Here is a 20,679-nt window from a genome sequence, read left to right as displayed (position 1 = left end):
GAGAATTTTGGATACTCTGAACCTCTTTCCAGAAAGGGATGACAGGCCTGTTGACTGACTACTTTTTTCAGTTAACCTTTTTTTTTTTCTTTTGTACCAGGATCGAAACATTTTCTACTTAAAATCAAACTTTCATTGCTTTAAACTTACAAATTGAATGAGCTAATTGCATTATTGAAGGCTGTACCATTGTAGATTCAGAGGAAGATGTAAGGACTAAAGGGTAGTTAGAAAAAGAACCCCAAAACAGAACATTAAACTAGAGAGTTTTGAGTACAATTTCAGGAAAATATGCCCCCGCCGCAACATTACTTACACTTGATGTTCACAGGATCCATGCTGAGGGAAGCTTGTTAGAATGCAGAACACTGGGCTTTCAGCGGAGCTACTCCGGTCCAGCAGGAGACTTGTCAATTTGCATTTTTAATAAATACCTTATGTGAGATGCTTTAGGTTCACAGGCCACACATTGAGAAGTAACTTCTCCTAAACATTTCTAAACTTAATGTCTTTGGGTTTTATTATGAGGTGTAAATTTCTTTTGCTTTTTTTTGTTATTGTTGTTTTTAGAATATGAGGGTTGTTGTTTTTGTTGGACAAGCACCCTGCTACTGAGCTAAATCCTCAACTCCTATTATGGACCTTTTTTTTATTATGAACTTTTAAAACAGGAGGTTGATTAATTTATGCAGTATTGGACTCTTAACACACAGATCTATAAACTAGAGAAGCAGTGAGTTGAGAAAGTCATCAATCTAATCACTGTAGTACTGTGGCCAGATCCCAGTATCTTGATAACCATTTTAGTGTTCTTTCTAGTATATTAATAAAACTTAATCTGCTATTTAATAATTTTGTTTATAAAAGTTTTTAGAGTTTATAGAAACAAGGAAAAATGGTAAGTTTCTGTCTTGCTGCTTTAACAGACAAAAAGGAACTTTTTTACTTTTAATACAGTATTCATGAATAGCAGTACTATTTTTACCTCATCATCATGTTCGCATGTTTGTGTGTCTGTCTCTGTCTCTGCCCCCACCCCTTCCTCTCCTCACTCTGTTGCTGAGGATCCAACCCAGGGCCTGCTGTATGCTAAACAAGTACTGTACTGCTGAGCTACAATCCTCAGCCCTTACTTTTTCTTTTGACTGTTCCATGTACTTTTCTGTTTGATAATTAGGTTTTCATATTGAGTTTAATGAACTCTCTGTGTGCCAGACAACCATATATCCTATGTTGTAATGTCTTATTAACTGGTATTTGCCTTGACATTTTATATATGTGTTATAGCAGGCCTCTGAGGTTTTCTTATTTGGATAGAACATTTAGATCTTTCTTACTTGAGTCTCTAGGTTTTAGGGTTGACTTTATTCATTTATTCATTTTTTGTAGTACTGGGGGTTGAACCCCTCAGAGCCTCAGCACATGCTCTACCAGTAAGCTACATCTCCAGCACCTAATTAATTTCTTAAATCCAGGATTTTTGACCTGGTGGAAGATTGGAATTGAATGTTTTCCGACCAGTTAATCAATTGTGCCAGATCATTCATTGAGGATTTTTTTAATACCCTGAGATGCCACTGTATGTATGTAAGTACAAACATGTGTGTTGTATTGATTTGTTATTAGGCCAACACTACCCTACTTGAATTGTAAGTTTCATATGATAGGTTTTCATATATGATTCTTATTTGCTATCATTTACGTGTCCTAACAACACTTAAAAAAATTACTGGATGATAATTACATGCTTTTATAGAGTCATTTAAGTTTTTCTTAATGACTAACTGCTGTTAATGGGATTTTGCTTTTTTTTTAATAGCAAAACTTTTTTGGGTACAATTTAGGCATAAATGTGCTCTGTTTTGTGTGGAGAGTATAGATCCTCAGGTCTAAGAGGGAGATGAATGAGTATCTTAGTCTGTTTTCTGTGGATACAGCAAAATACATTAGACATGAAAACTTACACAGGCTAGAAGTTTATTTGGCTCATGGTTGTGGAGGCTAAGAAGTCAAAGAAGATGGCATCGGCACCCACTCAGCATATGTTGAGGGTTTTCCTGCTGCATCACAACGTGGTGGAGGGAAGGGCGTTACAGGGTGAGACAAAAGACAGAGAAAGCATGCCAGCTTAAAACTGTCTTCCTCTTCTTAGGCCAGTGATGTGAACTTCTAGAGCTGTCAGTGATACAAACAGCCCACCATGGCATATGTGTCATAGGTTCACCACCGTCTTATGCCATACTGAGGGCTCCCCCTCAATGACCATTCACTCATTTAGAGAGGCTCTCACCAGGTTGCCCACGCTTGGCTCAAACTTGTGGTCCTCCTGTCTCAGCCTCCCAGAGAACTGGGATTATAGGGATGTACTACCACTCCTGGCTTTAAAATGAGCACTTTTTTTTTTTTGCTTTTTTGAATCAGCACTTTTTAAAGGAAGCTATGGAGTCAGAAAATTTGACAATGCTGCTGGATTTGAGAGACAAGCTTACTGTGAGTGGTTTTTAGTAATTTTGATTAGAAGTGTGCATAATACCCTAGCTCCAAGATGGTTCCCACTGACCCTGGACTCTTGGCATTTATGCCATAGAAAGGTCTCTACTGGACGGTGGAAGGGATGGCTTGTGAGTTCTGAGTCTAGGATCTAAAGGACATTGTTCCTTGGTGTCTCGCACCCCTTGCTGCAAAGGGTCCCAGCAGTGGGAGAACACCCAGCAGCCCTATAGAAAAATGCATTTGAAGAGGGATCGAGGGCAGCGTCACCATGCCAGCCATGGGAGTGAGCCCACTTGGAAGTGTGGGGCTTTATCCTGGTCAGGCTCTCAGTGACCAGCACCAGCCTGCAGTCTTATGAGAGACCCCAATCCAGTATCACTTGTGCCAAATTGCTCTCAGATTCCTGATCTGCTAAAATTGTGAGAGATAGCAAATGCTTCTTGTAAGCCACCAAATATCGTAAGACACAGAAATAGATAACGGATACAAAATGATTTTTGTTTTGGTTTTAAGAAATTGAAATAGAAACTATATCCATACAACTAGGAGCTGTTCACCCCCTGCTCCTATCCCGTTTTTGAGTCAGGGTTTCACTGTGTGGCCCAGACTGACCTCCTGATATTTATGCTTCAGCCTTCTAGAGTTAGCGGGGGAGCAGGTGTACACTACTGCACTTTACAGAGTATCTAGTATAGTTCAAGAATATTTCCATTCCACAGTGATCTTGATAACTGATTTTTAAATGTTTTCATTTACATTTCTGTAAAAGAGAAGAAATTTAACCCATACCTCTGATTCCTGGGGTCAGGGTCCTTAAGTAGGACATAGCAGCACTCTTTTTTGGGGAGAATTTAGGTATATACAGGCATGGTTTTGGTTGTAACAAGGTGCAGGGTGGTTCTGGTGTTTTGAGAGCCAGGGATGCCAAATAGTCCTCCCCTTTCTTCTGTCTTCGTACTACGGCTGGGAAGGGAAAGAGGAACTCTGCCCTGTTACTGGACAAGATCTATAATGCTGTTTTCCCCTCAGTCATTCACACATGTGCTGTCCATTCAGCTATCCTCAAGAGACTGTTCTGTTAGGCCCTTCATTCCTGTTGATGTCAGCCACATGAAGACTTATAAGCCATCTTTCATTTCTTAGACCAGTGGTACTCCCAAGTATGGCTCATGACCACAACTGGACCCCTATTCAGAAGATAAGCTTTCACCAAACCATAAACCAGTTATGTGTTATGTTGCTGTTTAATTCATTAGATAGTTTTGTCACAGCATCTTTCTCAGTGAAGGAATACTACATTGATTGATCCTTCCTAAATCCTGAAATATCAAGTGTCTTCTGTAAATTCCTGGCAGCCATAAGCAATAACTTCATTTATTCAATCAGGCTCTTAGGAGTATTTCTTATACTTCTTTTGTGCTGAAACTAGCTCTTTGATGAGGGTAACCTTCCTTCATAGCCTTCTCCGTGCTTTCTCTGCTTCAGCACCTCCCTCACCCCTTGGTATTGGTGTCCCATTCTCTCCTCATTGCCACTTGTAAATCTTTCTTCCTAAAATGTGTCAGTTGAATACTAACATCCAGTGCGTTTCATTGTTAGGGTCACCTGAAGCTTTGGTTTGTTATCCTGTGCTCAGTAATACTCCTGATGTAAATTTTACTTATGCCAGTGTCTACAGTACTCCAGTCAAATGCCCTAGCCTCTCAGCTCCTTGCCTCCCCACTTCAGTGAACTTGTTTTTCCTAAAGTTATTTGGGCATGGTGGTACATGCCTATAATCCCAGCACTCAGAAGGCTGAGGCAGGAGGATTGCCACAAGTTCAAAGCCAGCATGGTCTACATAGTGAGTTCAGGGCCAGCCTGAACTACAAAGGGTAACCCTGCCTCAAAAAAACAAAACAAAAGTTCTTTTACATTTTCATACTCTGGGACAGAACATACTGTGTGAGGTGCCATGAATAAAATGGTGGGCCAAGAAACTGATCTCCAGCCTTATGCCCTTTTGCTCCAGCTGGCCAGGCCAAGTCTGCAGGGAAAAGAAATTAGGTCTGTTGCCCCTGAGTGGGCTGTATGTACAAGTTCATATTAGCACCCTCCCACCCCCTGTTCTGGGGTTTGAACTCAGGGTGCTAGCAGTGAGCCACATCTCCAGCCCTTTAAAAAATTTTTTGAGGTAGGGTCTTGCTAAGTTGCCTGGGCAAGACTTGAACTCCTGCCTCAGCCTCCCAGAGTGCTGGGATTATAGGTATGCATCACTACGCCCTTTAAAAAAAACTCGAGGTGGGCCGGGATGTAGCTCAGTGCAGCCGAGCCTTCCTGGCAAGTGCAAGGTCCCGAGTTCGCTCCCGAGTGTGGGGCTGTGTGGAATAAATAAATAAAAAACTTGAGGTGGGCTGGGGAATTTAGCTCAGCGACACAGCGCCTGCCCGGCAAGCTCAAGGTCCTGAGTTCTATCCCTTGTACTAAAGCAAAACAAAACTTTTGAGGTAAGGTCTCTCTAAGTTGCCCTGGTTGCTGTTGAGTTTGTAATCTTCCCGCCTCAGCCTCCCAGTTTGCTGGAATTTTAGGTATGCAGCCCCATGTCTGCCTCAAATTAGTATCTTATGAGTGTGGTACAAAGGGAAAAAAGCCCTAGGCTGCAGAGCCTCCAAAATCTTAATTTCAAGCATATTACTGAGACCATTTACCAGCTCACTTCTAGGACCTTGGCTCTAGCAAACTTTATCTAACACACATTGATCCTTCATCTTTTCTTTGTTCTTAAATTCATATACTCCTTACTCCTGATGCACTTCAGATTTCATAGTTCATCATTATAATTCCATTCTTGTATATCACCTGTATTATCAGCTGGTATGTAACAATGTGTAATAGATGCAAATTTGGCAACTTAAAACAGCACACTTATTAACCTCAATTCTTTTCAGGAGTTGTCAATATTTTGGTTGCAAGCAGTGTGTTATTAACTGAGGCTGTGGTACCATATAAAGGCTCAGCAGAGGAGACATCAATAGATCCAAAGTCATGCGTGTTGTGATACCCATGTTTTCTCATTTGCATAGGTCCATGTTAAGTATATAACACCTCCACCCTAGTCCAGCCATAGTTCTAGGGATTGAACCCAGGGCTTTCACACTAAACTACATCCCCAGCCCTTCTAAAATTTTGAGACAGGGTCTCTCTAAATTGCCAAATTGTCCAGGTTGGGCTCTGTCTTTTGACCCTTCTGCCTTAGGCACCCAGAGTTCTGGGATTACAAGCCTGTGCCACCATGCCCAACTGTTTAACCAAGTTTTATTTTTGGTACCGGGGATCGAACTTGGGTCCTTGCGCTTGCGCTGCAGGCAGTGAAACCACTGAGCTAAATTCTGGGTCCTGTTTAATCAAGTTTTGTAGCACATTACATAGCTTACTGTTTTAATATGGACAAAAGTGCTAACATCTTATGAGTAGCTGGATTTGCTTTTAGATTTCCCCAATTCTCTTCCACTTCATATGATGCCATTATCATACTTTTATGTCACATTTTTATGGTTTGTAATATGCTTTATTATTTGGCCATACTAGTGTTTGTTTTTCTTTTTTTTTTTTTCGGTACCAAGGATCGAACTTGGGTCCTGGCGCTTGTGAGGCAGGTGGTCAAACCACTGAGCTAAATCCCCAGCCCCTAGTGTTTGTTTTTCTTTTCCAACTTTCTCCCAGCCATTCTTCCTAGTCATCAGTTATACAGTATAAAGATTAAGTTTGTTGGAATCAATTTTGCTTTTTTCAACGTGACTTTTTTTTCAGTACCCTACTATTTATTTATATGAATAGTATAAATATATATATATGAATATATGAAACAGTGTAGACTTAAAAGGTTTGTTGTCGTCTCCCCGGTACTGGAATGAACCCAGGGACACTGTATCACTGAGTTACATTCCCAACCCTTTTATTTTTTTTATTTTGAAAGAAAACCTTGCTAAATTGCCTAGGCTGGAACTCGTGATCCTCCTGCCTCAGCTTCCTGAGTACCTGGTATAGCTTTGCAACATCACTTCTGGCCCTTCATTTGCTTAATTATTCAATTCCAACATATGCACATATATCAACATCAGAATTATTAACCATATCCTGATGGGAAACAACTTTACCAACTAGAAGTTATTTAGGCTAGCATCTTTCCTTTCCACTGACCCCTTTTGATCTCTTCAGCCTGGAAGGCTGTCTAGTCTCTTTCTGATAGCTCCTCAACCTGTGACATTACCTGTTCACACCTGTAACCTAGGGTCCCCTCTGGGATTTCTTTCTTCATTTTGGACTCTGAGAGGTAGTAGGGAGTAAAGGTGTTCATGTGTGATTCGTGTGTGGCCCAGTGACACAGGCATCTTGATTCTGGTGATTGTTTATTACGGTTGGGATAGGATACGTTCCCTCAAGACTCGTGTTGGGGGTTTGGCCCCTAATAAGTGTTCAGTGGTGTGGCTTTCAGGAAGTGATAGGTGATGAGGGCCCTAATTTCGTCAGTAGCCCGTTAGGAATGGGGCCTAATTGGATGAAGCAGGCCACTGCACATGTGGCCTTGAACGGATGTTTTGTTCTAGACGTTTTTGGTTTGTTTGGGGTTTTTTTGGTACCAGGGATCAAACTTGGGACCTTGCGCTTGCTAGGCAGGCTGTGGAACCACTGAGCTAAATCCCCGGCCCTCTAGACCCTTCTTTGATTCTGTCATTCTTTGCTTTCTCACTGCTTTGAGATGAGCATCTTTCCACCGCCATGACCTTCTGCCATGACAGTTCTACCTTGGAGTCAGTCAACCATGGACTGAAACCTCTGAAACCAGGAGCCAAATAAACCTTTCCTCCTTTAAGTTGTTTATCTCAGGCACTTTGTCATGATGATGAAAAGCTGACTAACACAAGTTTATTGCTTAGGAGGTTCTTGGCTCCTTTCATTTCAGTTCAGAACTTCTGGGCAGATAGTCTTAGATTGTGTGGAGAATCTGTCTCTAGTCATGCTTACCTAATCTGCAAATCTTAATATCTTTGTTGTAGCAGTCAAATTGCATTCCTGAACAATGTCTGTATACCATATTTACTTGAAAATAAGACCTAACTGGAAAATTAGCCTTCACGTGATTTTTCAGGATGCTTATACTATAAACCCTACTCCCCAAATAAACCCCAGTTAAGATCATAAGCCATTCAGACACCTTTGGTACATCCATTGCTACACACAACAGATGTATTGAATTATAAAATAATATTATATAAGTAATATTATTGCCATTAATACTTAAATGTAAATTATACAAAAAATACAAAAAAGTGTGTGCCAGAGATCGAACTCAGGACCTTGCCACCTGCAAGGCAGGCTCAGTGCCACTGAGCTAAATCCCTGGCCCCCACATGGGTGCTTTTGAACGAGAGGTAAATGCCTATATAAACAGATAAACTTGACTCATTGCCAGATGACTAGAGTATAGACACAGTATACAACATGTGCACTTGATAATGAACGGATATGGTTATGTCCACTACGAATCTACACAATTCAGCATGTTGTATTGTAATAGACATACTTAATGCAGTTGGGTGAAATAAACATTTTCTGAATTTTGGTTCCTGCAGTTTTTCGTTGCTTTTGTGTGGACCATCATTCTTAACTGTCATCATTGTGTTGCTACTCCCAGTCTTCAGTTAACACTTGACTGAACGGAAACTTTGTGAAGCCTAGCCTGCCAGAGGTCATGACTTGGGTGAAGAATTCATGGGATACAATCACTGACAGCTTTGTCGCCGGTGCACTATGAGCAGGTTACATGGACAAGAAGTGGTTATTTAAGGAGAGCTCTATTGCTGGACACGAGAGATTGGGGCCAGTGGCTCTACTGGAAGTGGAATTCCAAGAAATTCAGGCTAGAATTTGGTGTTTGGAGAGTTATGACAATGTTTCAGAGGAAGATGACAAGACTATATTTGAATAAATGTAGTATTTGTACATGAATAAATGTAGATTTTATACATTAATAAGTGTAGATTGTTGGACATGAATAAGTGTAAACTATTGTACATGAAAAAATAAGTCATCTCCTGAAAATAGAAATTAATATAAAACCCAGTCTCACTTTAGGGGGAAATATGGTAGCAACCTCCCTCTGTATTTCATAGCCCATGTTTCTCTTCTGTAAAGCCAGACTTCATTTGATTGTTGTGGTGACAGTGTTGGTACTTCACATTTTTATCAAATCTTTTATTTTCTATAATAGGACTTTATATCTTCTGATCTGTTCTGGTGCTCACAGTCTTTCATCCCCATAAAAACTGTCAGAGCATGGTTGTCAGATTTGGTTTAGTCGTAGCTGCATTTTTGTTACATTCTGGAGACTTGCTGAGGGAAGCCTACCTGGTTCTTTGTATCTGGGCACACGGTTGTTTCTTGAACTCCCATGATCAGGGAATCATTCATTACTACAGTGAGTCGCGTTAGTAACTGACTCCTCTTGTTATTTATATCTACACAAGCCGGAGACACCCTTGCCCCCAAGTCATCAAGTACTGGGGAATGAACCGTGCACCTCATACATGCAGGCAAAGTGCTCTATCACTCAGCTACATCTGCAGCCTGTGACATTAATTTTGATTTCCAGCAGTCTCCTAAAAGAATGGTGAGATATTTTTAAAGTTATTTCCTTGATCCTCTTTTAAATATTCTGTTTGCAAAACAGTACTTTTAAAGCCCCCTTTTCAAGTATTCATAGTTGTTGGGAACCTTGGACAGAAAACTAAATACAGATATTCCTCAATTAATGAATTATATGTTTAATGTCTGTTCAACAACCTGCCGCTCAGACTTATGACCCATCCTTTTTTGGGGGGAGGGATGCAGTTCTGTACATCTTGTTTATAGAGCCTCACTGTCTTTTTTTATACTGTACGGTAAGTACAGTGCTATGGTTTTATTTTGTTATACATTGCAGTACTTGCATTTAAGTTGTGCAAATAAAAAAGTCATAAAGTTGGAGTCTCCTTTGTTCTGAATATTGTAATGTACATACTATATACACTTCCTTATTTAGTGACCAATACAGTTAACGACCAAGTCACAGAAACTGAACTCAGTCCTTAAATAAGGAACATGTGTACAGCACATTCCCTATAGTACTCCCCACCCCCATCTACACTTTCAAACTCATTTACCATTATCTAGTAGGCTCTCTATTCTGGAACTCCCCGCCTCAACAGTTTGATGGCCTTCATTATCAATAGACAATTTGTCCAGGTGAAAGTAATTAGCATTCTCCACTGTTTAGCTGGAGACTGCTACTGAATGAGGCCAACATATAACTTGAGGCAGTCTCTCTCACAAGCAGGCCTGTGTGAGCCAGTGTACTCAGAAATCCATCTTCTTTCCAGATGTTTGCTGTTTGTTCCCTGTAACGGAACTTTGTGGAAGTGAGGGAGATGTACTTTTTTTTTTCCTTTTGCAGTGCAGGGCATTGAATCTAGGGGCTCACACTACTAGGCAAGTGCTTTACCACTGAGCTGTATTCCCAGCCCCTGCAATATTGTGTGAACACACACAAACAGAAAGATGGAGAGGTACCTGTTATTTTTTTAAAAACATACTTGGTCAGTTGCCCATATGATCTCTGTTCTAAGGGGAAATGATACTGAAAAGATAGGTTGAGGGCTAGAGTTTGAGTGCCTACTTGTGAACAAACATTATCACAGGAAATAGTAAATTTAAGTCTCACAGTGGTTTTTTCTATAGTGGATATGGGAGACCAGTTCACAGTCCAAATGAGAAGCTATGATTATCAAAACTCATCTGTCTTAGTTTGTTCTTGCTATTATAACTACCTTACACTGTGTAACATAAATAATAGAAATTTATTTCTCACAGTTCTGGAGAGGGTAAAGTCCACAATCCTGGTACCAGCAGATTCATTGTCTCATGAGGGCCTGTTCCCTTGACAGCCTCTTCTTGTCATGTCCTTGTATGGCAGAAAAGGTGAAAGGACCAGGGAACTCTCTGAAGCTTCTTCTTCCATAAGGGCATTAGTCTCATTCTGAAGGACAGAAGAAGAGCCCACATGATTTCGTCACTTTCCCAAAGGCCCCACTTTTATTTTGTTTTAATTAATTAGGGGTTTTTTGGGGGGGTTTTTTGCGGTATCAGGGATCAAACTCAGGACTGTGCGCATGTGCAAGGCAGGCACTGTGCCACTGAGCTAAATCCCTGGCCCCCAAAGGCCCCACTTCTTAACACCAGCACCCTGAGGATGAAGTTTCAACATGAATTTTGGAGTGACAGAAACGTTCAGACCATAGTCCTGTCCATATTGGAGTAGTGACAGTGGGAATAGAAAGAAATACATGGGTTTAATAATACCTAAAAACAGAGCTTTTATTCATCCAGTGTTTCTTAACAATGCTTAGACCCAAAGAAGTAATTTTCCTCATGTCTTGAACCCAGAGGTGAGCTTAATTTTCCCCCAGAACAACACCTCCACTTGCTATATTGATGACTACTTATAGAATAGATTGGGGCGGGTAGGTTTCATAGATCTAGGTAATTGTCAGATTATTTCAGATCAAACTTCAGTATAACCATAAAATGTTGCACATGCTTTGTTTTAGTAATATGCTGCTCGATTTTCATGTTTTCACATACTGATCCTTATAATAGGTAGAATTTAGGGCTTTCTTTGTTAAAATATCTTAAATTTAGGGCTGGGGATTTAGCTCAGTGGTTCCGGCTCCTGCCTCGAAAGCGCAAGGTCCCGAGTTCAATCCCTGGTGCCAAAAAAAAAGAAATCTTAAATTTAGAATCTTGAATTATGAAGGCTGGCTACTTTAAAAAAATACATTTACTGGCCAGGGATTTAACTCAGTGGTTCCGGCGCATGCCTCCAAAGTGCAAGGACCCGTGTTCGATCCCCAATACAAAAAAAAAAAAAAAAATTTACTAAATATTCATTAGTACTAAATACTTTGGAGAAGCAGTGAAAACCCAAAATAGAGCTCTTCAAAAAATAATTAATAGTGGAAATTGGTAAATAAATGTATGAAATAAATAGATGGGAAGTTAATTAGAACTTAGTAAAATAAAGTAAGAGACAGGAACTAAAGACAATGGGGATGTCCAAGAAACCAGAGGACAATCCGTGCGGATCTGGGGAGTTGGCCGGACAGGGCCCCAGAGCAGAGGCTGGGGGTGGGGCAGGTAAGTGCAGGTAGGTTAGGGCTGCTGAGGGTTAGAGTCATCATAAACAATGTTAGCATGTCAGCAGGGAGTGTCTATGGAGGTCCTAAAAGTCGTAATATAAACTTTAGGGGTTTTTTTTTTGTTTTTTTGGTACCGGGGATCGAACTCGGGTCCTTTCGCTGCGGCGAAACCACTGAGCTAAATCCCTGGCCCAAGTTTAGTTTTTTAAAAACCATAACATTTAATTTTATTTCATCATTATCATTTAAAAATTTTTTTTTAAATTTAAGAGTTCTGGGGCTGGGGATTTAGCTCAGTGGTTCTGCCGCCTGCTTTGCAAGCACAAGGTCCTGAGTTCAATTCCCCCCCCCCACCCAAAAACAAAAACAAAAACAAAAATTTAAGACTTCTGTGTTACAGGAATTAAATAATGCAAACATCCATTGCTTTTATGGATTAAAGTTATATAAATATAAATCAAATAATTACAAGTTTTTTCAATATTGGAACTATACAATAAAATGACAAAAAAGACCCAATAAAGCAATATTTTGTTACTTTCAGGATCTAAATAAAGGTTCTGAATTTCCACTTTCCTTGCTGTTTTATATTCAACTATCTATCCAGCTTAATCGTTCAATCAAAATGAATTAGCAAAGTAGCTTTATAGCAAAAGATTTTCCATCTACAATAACCACCTTCAAAGGAATTCCCATTACAATAATGGTGAAATCTGCTGGTTCCTCAGGAACAATGTCCAGTACCCTCATTATGTTAGCCCTATGGTAAATCAAACGGGCACTCCAAAAATGGAACACTTATGCACAGTTCATTCAAGTATAATGTTGGTTTTTCCCATCAAAAACTTAATGAAATAAAACATGAATAATAGTTGACTTGGTTTCAGGAAAACCACATTTGAGAATTTTTTCCATTATATTCCTTTCCTCATCTCATACTGAGTCATTGAGAGGAATTTTGTAGGCCACCATGCTATTTATTTTGTGGATTGTGGAATAAGTGACTTCCTCAGAATTGATAATGAACTGTGGTCCTGCCTCTTGCCATTTTTCAGGTACAACCAAATCTTTGTATAAATCAGGAAGTCAAATGAACAAGAAATTTCTAATAATGGAAGAAATGTCGCTGTAGCTGTGATCTGTCTGATCACAGAACGAATTTCATTCTAGATAGCTTTCTGAGACTTTTCTCTGGGAGTTCTGTCACTTTTTGCAGTCTTGTCATGCTCAGTGTCAAACTGCCATCTTTCAGGGACTTCACCATTTTGAATATTTGGATGACTACCAAAAGTTTCTGAACCTAACACTTACTTGTACAGCCAATCTTTTAGTTGTTTCACCATGTTACTGGGGTCTTTTTTTTTTTCTTTTGTACTGCTTATGTTTTTTATTTTCCTGACATCTACATTATACACCTCTAATCACTAAATTCTTCCTCATCACTGAAGTATGTGCTCTTCTTTATCCTTGGGCCCTGTGAATCCTCTGATGTTGAGGGGCCTGCTGCACTGGGTTTCCATTTGTTCTGTTCTTCAATCTTGGCTTGATTTCTTCCGGTTCAGCAATTTTCTTTTTCTTCTTTCTTTCTTCTTTGGAGGCTCACGTTCACCGAGCATGTTTTTTGGACAGGCATAACTTAAGTGTCCACTTTCCCCACATTCATAACACTTCGATTTATCAAAGTAGCTTCGCCTTCGGATGAATTCAGCTGCTCTCCCATTGTCAATAGCAATGCTTGCCTTGATCGCTCTACCAAACAACTGTTTGTTGTTTATGGCTCTGGTGCAGTTTTGTGCAGAGTTTTTATCCAAAAATAATATAAATGCAACCCCTTTACTCCTCCTCGTATCTTTGTCTTTCACTATAGTAACCTTTACAACTTTGCTACACTTGGAAAATATCCGGTATAAGTCGTTGTTTGTTACGGAGAAGGGCAAGTTGGACACATACACTGTGCTCTTACTTGGAGCCAAGCCACCACTCATTTCTTCAGAGACGGTGGACCCAGCACAGCGGGGCTTCAACCCCGACTTTTCCCACCCCCTTGCAGTGGCCTGGGCATCCTGCACCCGGGCGGGGTTGGCGCAGAGCCCTGGGGTCGCAGCATCGGAGGGGCCCTGCGCATTACTGGGGTCTTTTATGAGCTCAGGATGAGTAGTTACAAGCAAGCTGAATCCATATTTCTGCACTGAAGTAAAGGTTTCAGATGGCTATGTACCACTCTGATATAAAATGTTGTTGATGCCAAATGAGAATAACTTGGCCACGATTTTGGTGCTCCCACACAAGGTGATGCCCCCTCCCAGGCAAGCTGCAGCGCCATGGCTGGGCTCACAAACTTAAGGCATGGTTCCACTCTGCACATAGCAACAGCCCCGGCTTGCCAGCTTGGGTTTTGTTGTTGTTGGTGGTGGTGGTGGTGATTTTTGTTTTTGTTGTTTGTTTGTTTGAGAGAAAGTCTTGCTATGTAGCCCAGGCTGGCCTTGAACTCTTACGGCAGTCCTTCTGCCTCAGCCTGGAATGTTGGGATCATAGGCGTGGCCTCCATGCCTGGCAATTTTGGATTTGTCTAAAGGGATGACGTTTTGTTTGTTTTGAGTTACTTTGTTTTGTTGTTGTTTTCACCCTAGTGCGGGGATTGAACCTACAGTCTTCCCACTGAGTTGTGCTTGCACAGCAGGTGGCGAAACCACTGAGCTAAATCCCCAGCCCTCCAAATCTGTTTTGAAGAGAGCCAATAGGAGTTGTTAGCTGATATGAAAAGAGAAAAAAAATCAAGGATGTCTCAAGTTTTCTGCCAGAGCAACTAGAAGATACTGTGTGTTGAGGTGGGGGGACTAAAGGGGGCTCAGGAGACATTAAAAGTTCTAAGAAAGCTGCCTTTGAGGAGCCTGTTTTACATTGAGTGGTGATCTCAGGTGCAGGCATGGGATTGGATAAGCAAACTTTGGAGAGGTATAAGAGTCATTAGCAAAATGGATGGAGTTTGAAGTTCTGAGTCTGAATGAGCTGTGCCAGGCAAGTAAGTATATACAGAAAGGGAAGGAAGGACAGGGAAGAGAAGAAGCTCAGATGGAGCCCTAGGAGTGCTGGTTTCCAGCAATTAGTGTTGATGGCTTGGGGGAAAGCTACAGCGAGACTGAAAAAGAATGCTGATGAGGTGATTAGTGCGGAAGCCCGATGGATAAAGTGTTTGAGATAGAGGGAATAATTACCATCTAATTTAAATGCTGCATGAAACCAAGACCTTTGTACTGAGCTACATTCCCTAGTGCACACCCCCACCCCCTTTTCTAAAATTTGGAGACAAGGTCTTGATATATTGTCCCAGGCTTGGCTTGAATTTGGGCTTCTTCTGCCTAAGCCTCCCAGAGTGCTGGGATTACAGTATGTACCACATCATACCCAGGTGCTTATTACATTTTTGAGGAATAAAAGCCTTAGGTTGGGGGCCAGGGATTTAGCTCAGTGGTTCTGCCGCCTGCCTCGCAAGCACAAGGACCCGCGTTTGATCCCTAGTACCAAAAAAACCAAAGCCTTAGGTTGGCGGGGCATGGTGGCACACACCTAGAATCCCAGCACTTAGAAGGCTGAGGCAGGAGGATCACAGTGAGTTCCAGGCCAACCTGGGCTACAGAGGCAAGCCTCCACTACAAAGCGAGACTCTTTTAAAAAAAAAAAAAGCCTTAGGTTGATGCATGAGCCGCCAGTACATTTGAACAAGTGAGTGAGAGAGAGAGGCAGTGTCCTGGCTTTTCTGGAAGTATTAATCTTTTACACGTAAATATCATCAGAATTCAGCAATATTCAAGAAAAGACATATTTAATGTATTGTTACAACAACCTAGTAATTCTCTTTTCTCTTTGTAAAAATCTTTTCACATACATAATTTCATTTTTATCATCTATCTGCATTATTCTGTTATCCTTCTAAATTCTTTGTATAAAACTCTTTCATTAAATCCAGTGTTGTCTTCTAGTAATACTCAGATATCCTTACTAGTTTTTTCTTGTTCTCTTTCAACTCCTTTCCATTGACAACTGAACATTTTCCACTATGCATGTTGATAGACCCTAATTAGAAAATAAAGAACTTTTATTTTACTAATCAACCTGAGCAGAAAGCAGAGTACAGTTTTTATGTAGTAGATAAGGGAGTTTGGAGGGGGAAAACAGAAGTAGAGGCTGTCTGGAAGCTAGAGATGTCTGGTGGATTAGAGCCCAGTGAACTAGACAGGTGTTTGAGTATTATCAACTGTTTTTAATGGGATATTGGACACGGGGTAAAAAATAGTGTAGGTGGTAATTATTATCTGCTTGGAAATAGGTAAATGATAAGGAAACAAAATAAAAAAATATTATTCCCCCAACCCTCCCCCATGCACTCTTACAGAGTCATCTTTTATAAGATGTGATTTCCTATGGTAATATGGAAAGAATGAGTTAGGAATCTTGCCTCAGTCCTGTTTAGTGGTATTAACATATATAACTTATATGTGCTCCCACCAAAGGCCCATTGAGTGAGTGGAAGGCTTGGTTGCTGATGGGCTTTTGGAAGTGATTGGCTCATGTGGTCTCTTTCACCCTCTCTGCTTCCTGGCTGCCATAGGGAACAGCTTTTCGTGCCTTTACTATATGCGTGCCTTTCTGCTTGATATTCTCCCTCACCAAGGGCCTAAAAGCAGTGGGCTGAGGGATGTATGTAGCTCAGTGGTAGAGCACTGACCTAGTATGTACAGACAGGACCTGGGTTATCTGATCCTTAGTACCTCTACCCCCACCTCCAGTTAACGGTCCTCTACTATCTGAAACCATGGAAAATGTCTTTTTTTAAAAATTAATTTTATTGGTAAACTTTTGACATACATAGTGACCACATTCATCATAATATATCTTAATTCTGTTTTTTCATTCCCCTCCCTTCCTCTCAGTCCTTCTTCCCCTCTCCCTTTATTTACAAAACCTTGTTTCTATTGTTTTTCTTCCATTCTTTTTTTTTTTAAGCCCTATTCCTTCCTTTCTCTTCCCTCTACCTCCTTCCTTGTTCCCCTTCCACCATGGGAAATTTCTAAGCCAAAAGTCTGAAAGGCATTGGTACTATTTTCTTTTTTCTCCTCCCCTCCCCTCCCCTCCCCTCCCCTTCCCTTCCCTCTCCTCCTCTCTCCTCCTCTCTCTTTTTTTTTTTTGAGACACTTCTCGCTAGTAGTACAGGCTTGCCCTCAACCCACTTTGGTAGCCCAGGCTGGCCTCGAACTCACAGCAATCCTCCTCCCTCAGCCTCCTGCCTGGCTTGGTACTGTTTTCTAAGCTGGTTTAAAATTTGGTAAAATTTTGAATAGTGGCTTCCAATCCTTATATCTTGCTATTAAAAATCCAAAATTGCAATTACCGAAACCAACCCTGGTGCCTTTTAGAGTAGCCTTGTTGCTGGCAGCAGGAAAAGAAGAGGAAGTGGCAGGGCGGGGGTGGGGGGTGCTGCTTTCTGTTCCACACCATTCCATAAGATTTCAGAACCAGGACTGCTGAGGATCCATCCACCTGATCTTTTGAGACCATGAACTAATAAGAAACTTAATCTTTTTTTGGTGGACTCTGGCCTAGAAGTAGTTTCCTAGAAGAGAGGCATTAAGGGCTTCTTGTTGTTTGGGGGGTGGGGGGAGTAGTTTTTTGTACCCTCTTTTTTTTTTTGGTACCAGGGATTGAACTCGGGTCTTTGCACTTGAGCAGCAGGCGGCGAAACCACTGAGCTAAATCCTTGGCCCTTTTGTACCCTCTTAAACTAGGACTGGTGTTTTGTTTTTGCCATAGAGGTACTTAAAACACGAAAGGGCTGTAGAAGAAAGATCGATAATATATGTGGTAGAATCTTCCCAGAGTCTAAAAGGAAACAGATAACTGAGGAATATAAAAATGTTTTAGTACCCATGATTGTGATGGACAGAAAAGTTACACAATATAATAAATTATTTAGTTGACATTCTGCATTTGAGAGAACAATAAGGCAGAAGGAACTCAGAGGTGTTTTTTGTGTTATGGCAGAAAGCTGAGGAAAATGATTCCTGTCCATGACCTGTGTCTATGATACTAAAGCAGACTGCTTGATTTCCATTTATTTTGCTATTTTTAATGCATCTTGATCTTCTATGATTTAGTGATCAAAAGAACCCTTAAGTTCTGTTTTTATTTAAATTTTTGTTTTGTTTTGTTGGTACTGGGGATCGAACTTGGGTCCTTCCACTTGCAAGGCAGGCGGCGGAACCACTGAGCTAAATCCCCGGCCCTTTATTTAAATTTTTATCTGATTGAAATCTTTTTGTTCTGTTCTAGTTTCGTCAAAAGGAAAAATGGGACTGGGGATTTAGCTCAGTGGTTCCGCCCCCTACCTCAAAAATGCAAGGTCCCAAGTTTGATCCCTGGTACCAAAAAAAAAAAAAGGAAAAATGTTTGCACATCCACTGAATGCTCAATACTGTGAATGTGTATTGAATTTGGAACTTAGCCCTGTATATGCAAAAATGGCTTGTGTCCCTTAGAGTTTTTCTCTTCCTTCCTTAGCCTTTGTCCAACAAAGTCATACATATTTGGCAATTGGACTTACTGTTACTGGCCATTTAGGTTCATACCCTCATGTTGGTTTGTTCCTCACTGACCAAATTAAAGGCAGCCATTTATTTTGGTAAAAAAGGATTTTTTTGGTGTGTGTACCAGGGATTGAACTCAGGACCTTGTGCTTTTGAGGGAGGCAGTGGAACCACTGAGCTAAATCCCTGGCCCTAAAAAGGATTTATTTAAAGCTAGCTCATATTCTCTCTTGAGTACATGTGTTAGAGTCTTGTATAGCAAGGTGGTGGTGAGGATACAAGAAGATATCCTTTCCTGGATATAGCTATCTTCTTCTTGCCTGCGAAAATGAAACAGCATCTGCATATGCTGTCCATTCATCTAGGCTGAGGAGAGGTGGAGGTGATAGTTTATAACCTAGACCTGAGGAAGTATGAAGAGCCCAGTTGTTTTTAAAGGAAAAAAAAAATTAACTTTTACAGTTTCATTTTGCCTTACCCTTTACACTTCTAAGGTGTTTCCTCTATAAACACATTCATTCCTGCTTAATGTACTTCCTGCTGTATTGTGATTGATTTTAAATTTCCAGATTGGACCCTCAGCTTTGTAGTTTTTAAAATTTAGGGTTGTCTGTAGGCCTTGTGTTCCAGAATGATATTTTGTTCATCTAAAATTAGGCTGGTCGTGCATGCCTATAATCCCAGCCCTCTGGGAGCCTAAGGCAGAAGAGATGAAAGTTTGAGGCCAACCTGGGAAATTTAGTGAGATCTTGTCTCAGGAAGAGCTGGGGATGTAGCCTAATGTTCCCTAGGTTCAATCCCCAGTAACACAACTTTCCTAAAACTAAGACCCACTTACTAACCAAGGAGTCTAGAATCAGGAGAAAATGAATTAGCTTTGAGGGGCTAATTTCTCTCAGGGCTAATATGTATCCCCCTTCTCCCACATTGGATAAACATTGCCAGATTCCTTAATCTGGGGCATTGGTGGGAACCTATGGCCTGCATGCTGGAGCGGGCTGTTTGTATCATTGAAAGCTCTAAAAGGTTCTCCATCTCTGGTCTGGGGACTTCTTTCACATTAGCACACAGTTTATCTTTGAATTCTAATATTACCTTTTTCAACAAGAATCTAATTTATGTTAATTAGGTTTTTCTACTGTAACAAATATCTGCAATAAATCAACCTTAAAAGAGGAAAGGTTTTTTTTGGCTCACAGTTTCATTCCATGTCTTTTTGGCCCTGTGGGTAGGGTTTGTGGAGTCACAGTACATCTCAGCAGGGTACTAGCAAAGGATCTGTGTTCACCTCTTGGCAGCTAGGAAGCAAAGAGGGAGAGACAAGTGCACTGTGGTCCCATTATCCCCTCCAAGGGCGGCATGCCCCGGTCACCTGACTGCCTCCCAGTGGGCCCCACCTACCTCCTGAATGTTCTAGCACCTTCCATTAGTGCCACTGGCTGAGAATCAAACCTTCAACATTTGGGCCTTTGGTGGACATTCCAGATCTAAACTATAACACCCTTTTATTAGCTATCATCAGAGTCTAGTTTTCCTAGTTTATCCTGCCTTTTCAGATGATCTTTTCTTGATTGGAGTTCAGACGTTTCTGAGACTTTTCAATTATACATACATTTTAGACTGTTCTCCCTGGACAGTTTCTTCTTATTTGAATATTCATGACCACTTGCTCCGGAAAAGCACTTTTCAACAGCAGGAATTGTGGCATTGATTAGTTTTAACAAAAGTTTTTAAACATTTTATTTTCAAAGGTACCCTACATGCATTTTACTGACTGCCTTGCTGATACCATCTTCCTTGCACTCACTTGGTGGTTTCCACGTTGGCTCATCTCCACAGCAGTGTTCTGACTGAAGTCTCTGTTGTGGTATTCATCACACTGAATTGAAAATGTTGTTTTTTTACCTATCTCCCCTTGAGATCTTATACTACTTGAAAGTAGGTACTTTTTTCTCATTCACAAACTCAGCATTTAACATAGTGCCTTTGGGATTGAATTAATACATTACCGGGGTCTGACACACAGCACATCATCAGGTGCCATGGTTGCCTTTCTACTTGTGTGACACCCCTCTGTCACATGTCTATAATGTGGTGTACTGGACTGAATGGATCCAGTCATAGGCACCTATGATATGTAAAGTCATAAATAAAATTTCTGCCTGTGCGTTTTTAAATCATTCTTACATGGCAGGAGACCAAGCCACTCAAATACAAACACTGCAAGATTTTGTTCCACTTGAATACAAACACTGCAAGGATCTTATCTCTGGTATCAGTCTTCGTTGAACATCCCCCTTCTAGCCTTTTATCAACGTTATTTCTGTTTATCCATTAAAGGGCCTATCATTTTCTCTAGATAGTATTAAATCTTACCTAAAATTTTCATGTCC

At 40.7% G+C, this 20,679-nt stretch overlaps 1 protein-coding gene and 1 pseudogene across 5 annotated transcripts in view; one reads left to right on the top strand and one right to left on the bottom strand.

Annotated features, from left to right (window-relative positions):
- Cecr2 (CECR2 histone acetyl-lysine reader) overlaps nucleotides 1-20,679 on the top strand; it is a 144,657-nt gene that overhangs the window by 63,441 nt on the left and 60,537 nt on the right. The gene's annotated exons all lie outside the window — the stretch shown is intronic.
- On the bottom strand, nucleotides 12,800-13,708 carry LOC110347056 (zinc finger CCHC-type and RNA-binding motif-containing protein 1 pseudogene; annotated as a pseudogene).

This window comes from Heterocephalus glaber, unplaced genomic scaffold, assembly GCF_053883595.1.
Source record: "Heterocephalus glaber isolate CG9 unplaced genomic scaffold, H.glaber_assembly_v1.0 deba00000281, whole genome shotgun sequence".
NCBI classification, from domain to species: domain Eukaryota; kingdom Metazoa; phylum Chordata; class Mammalia; order Rodentia; family Bathyergidae; genus Heterocephalus; species Heterocephalus glaber.
This window is presented reverse-complemented; position numbering and strand designations above follow the sequence as displayed.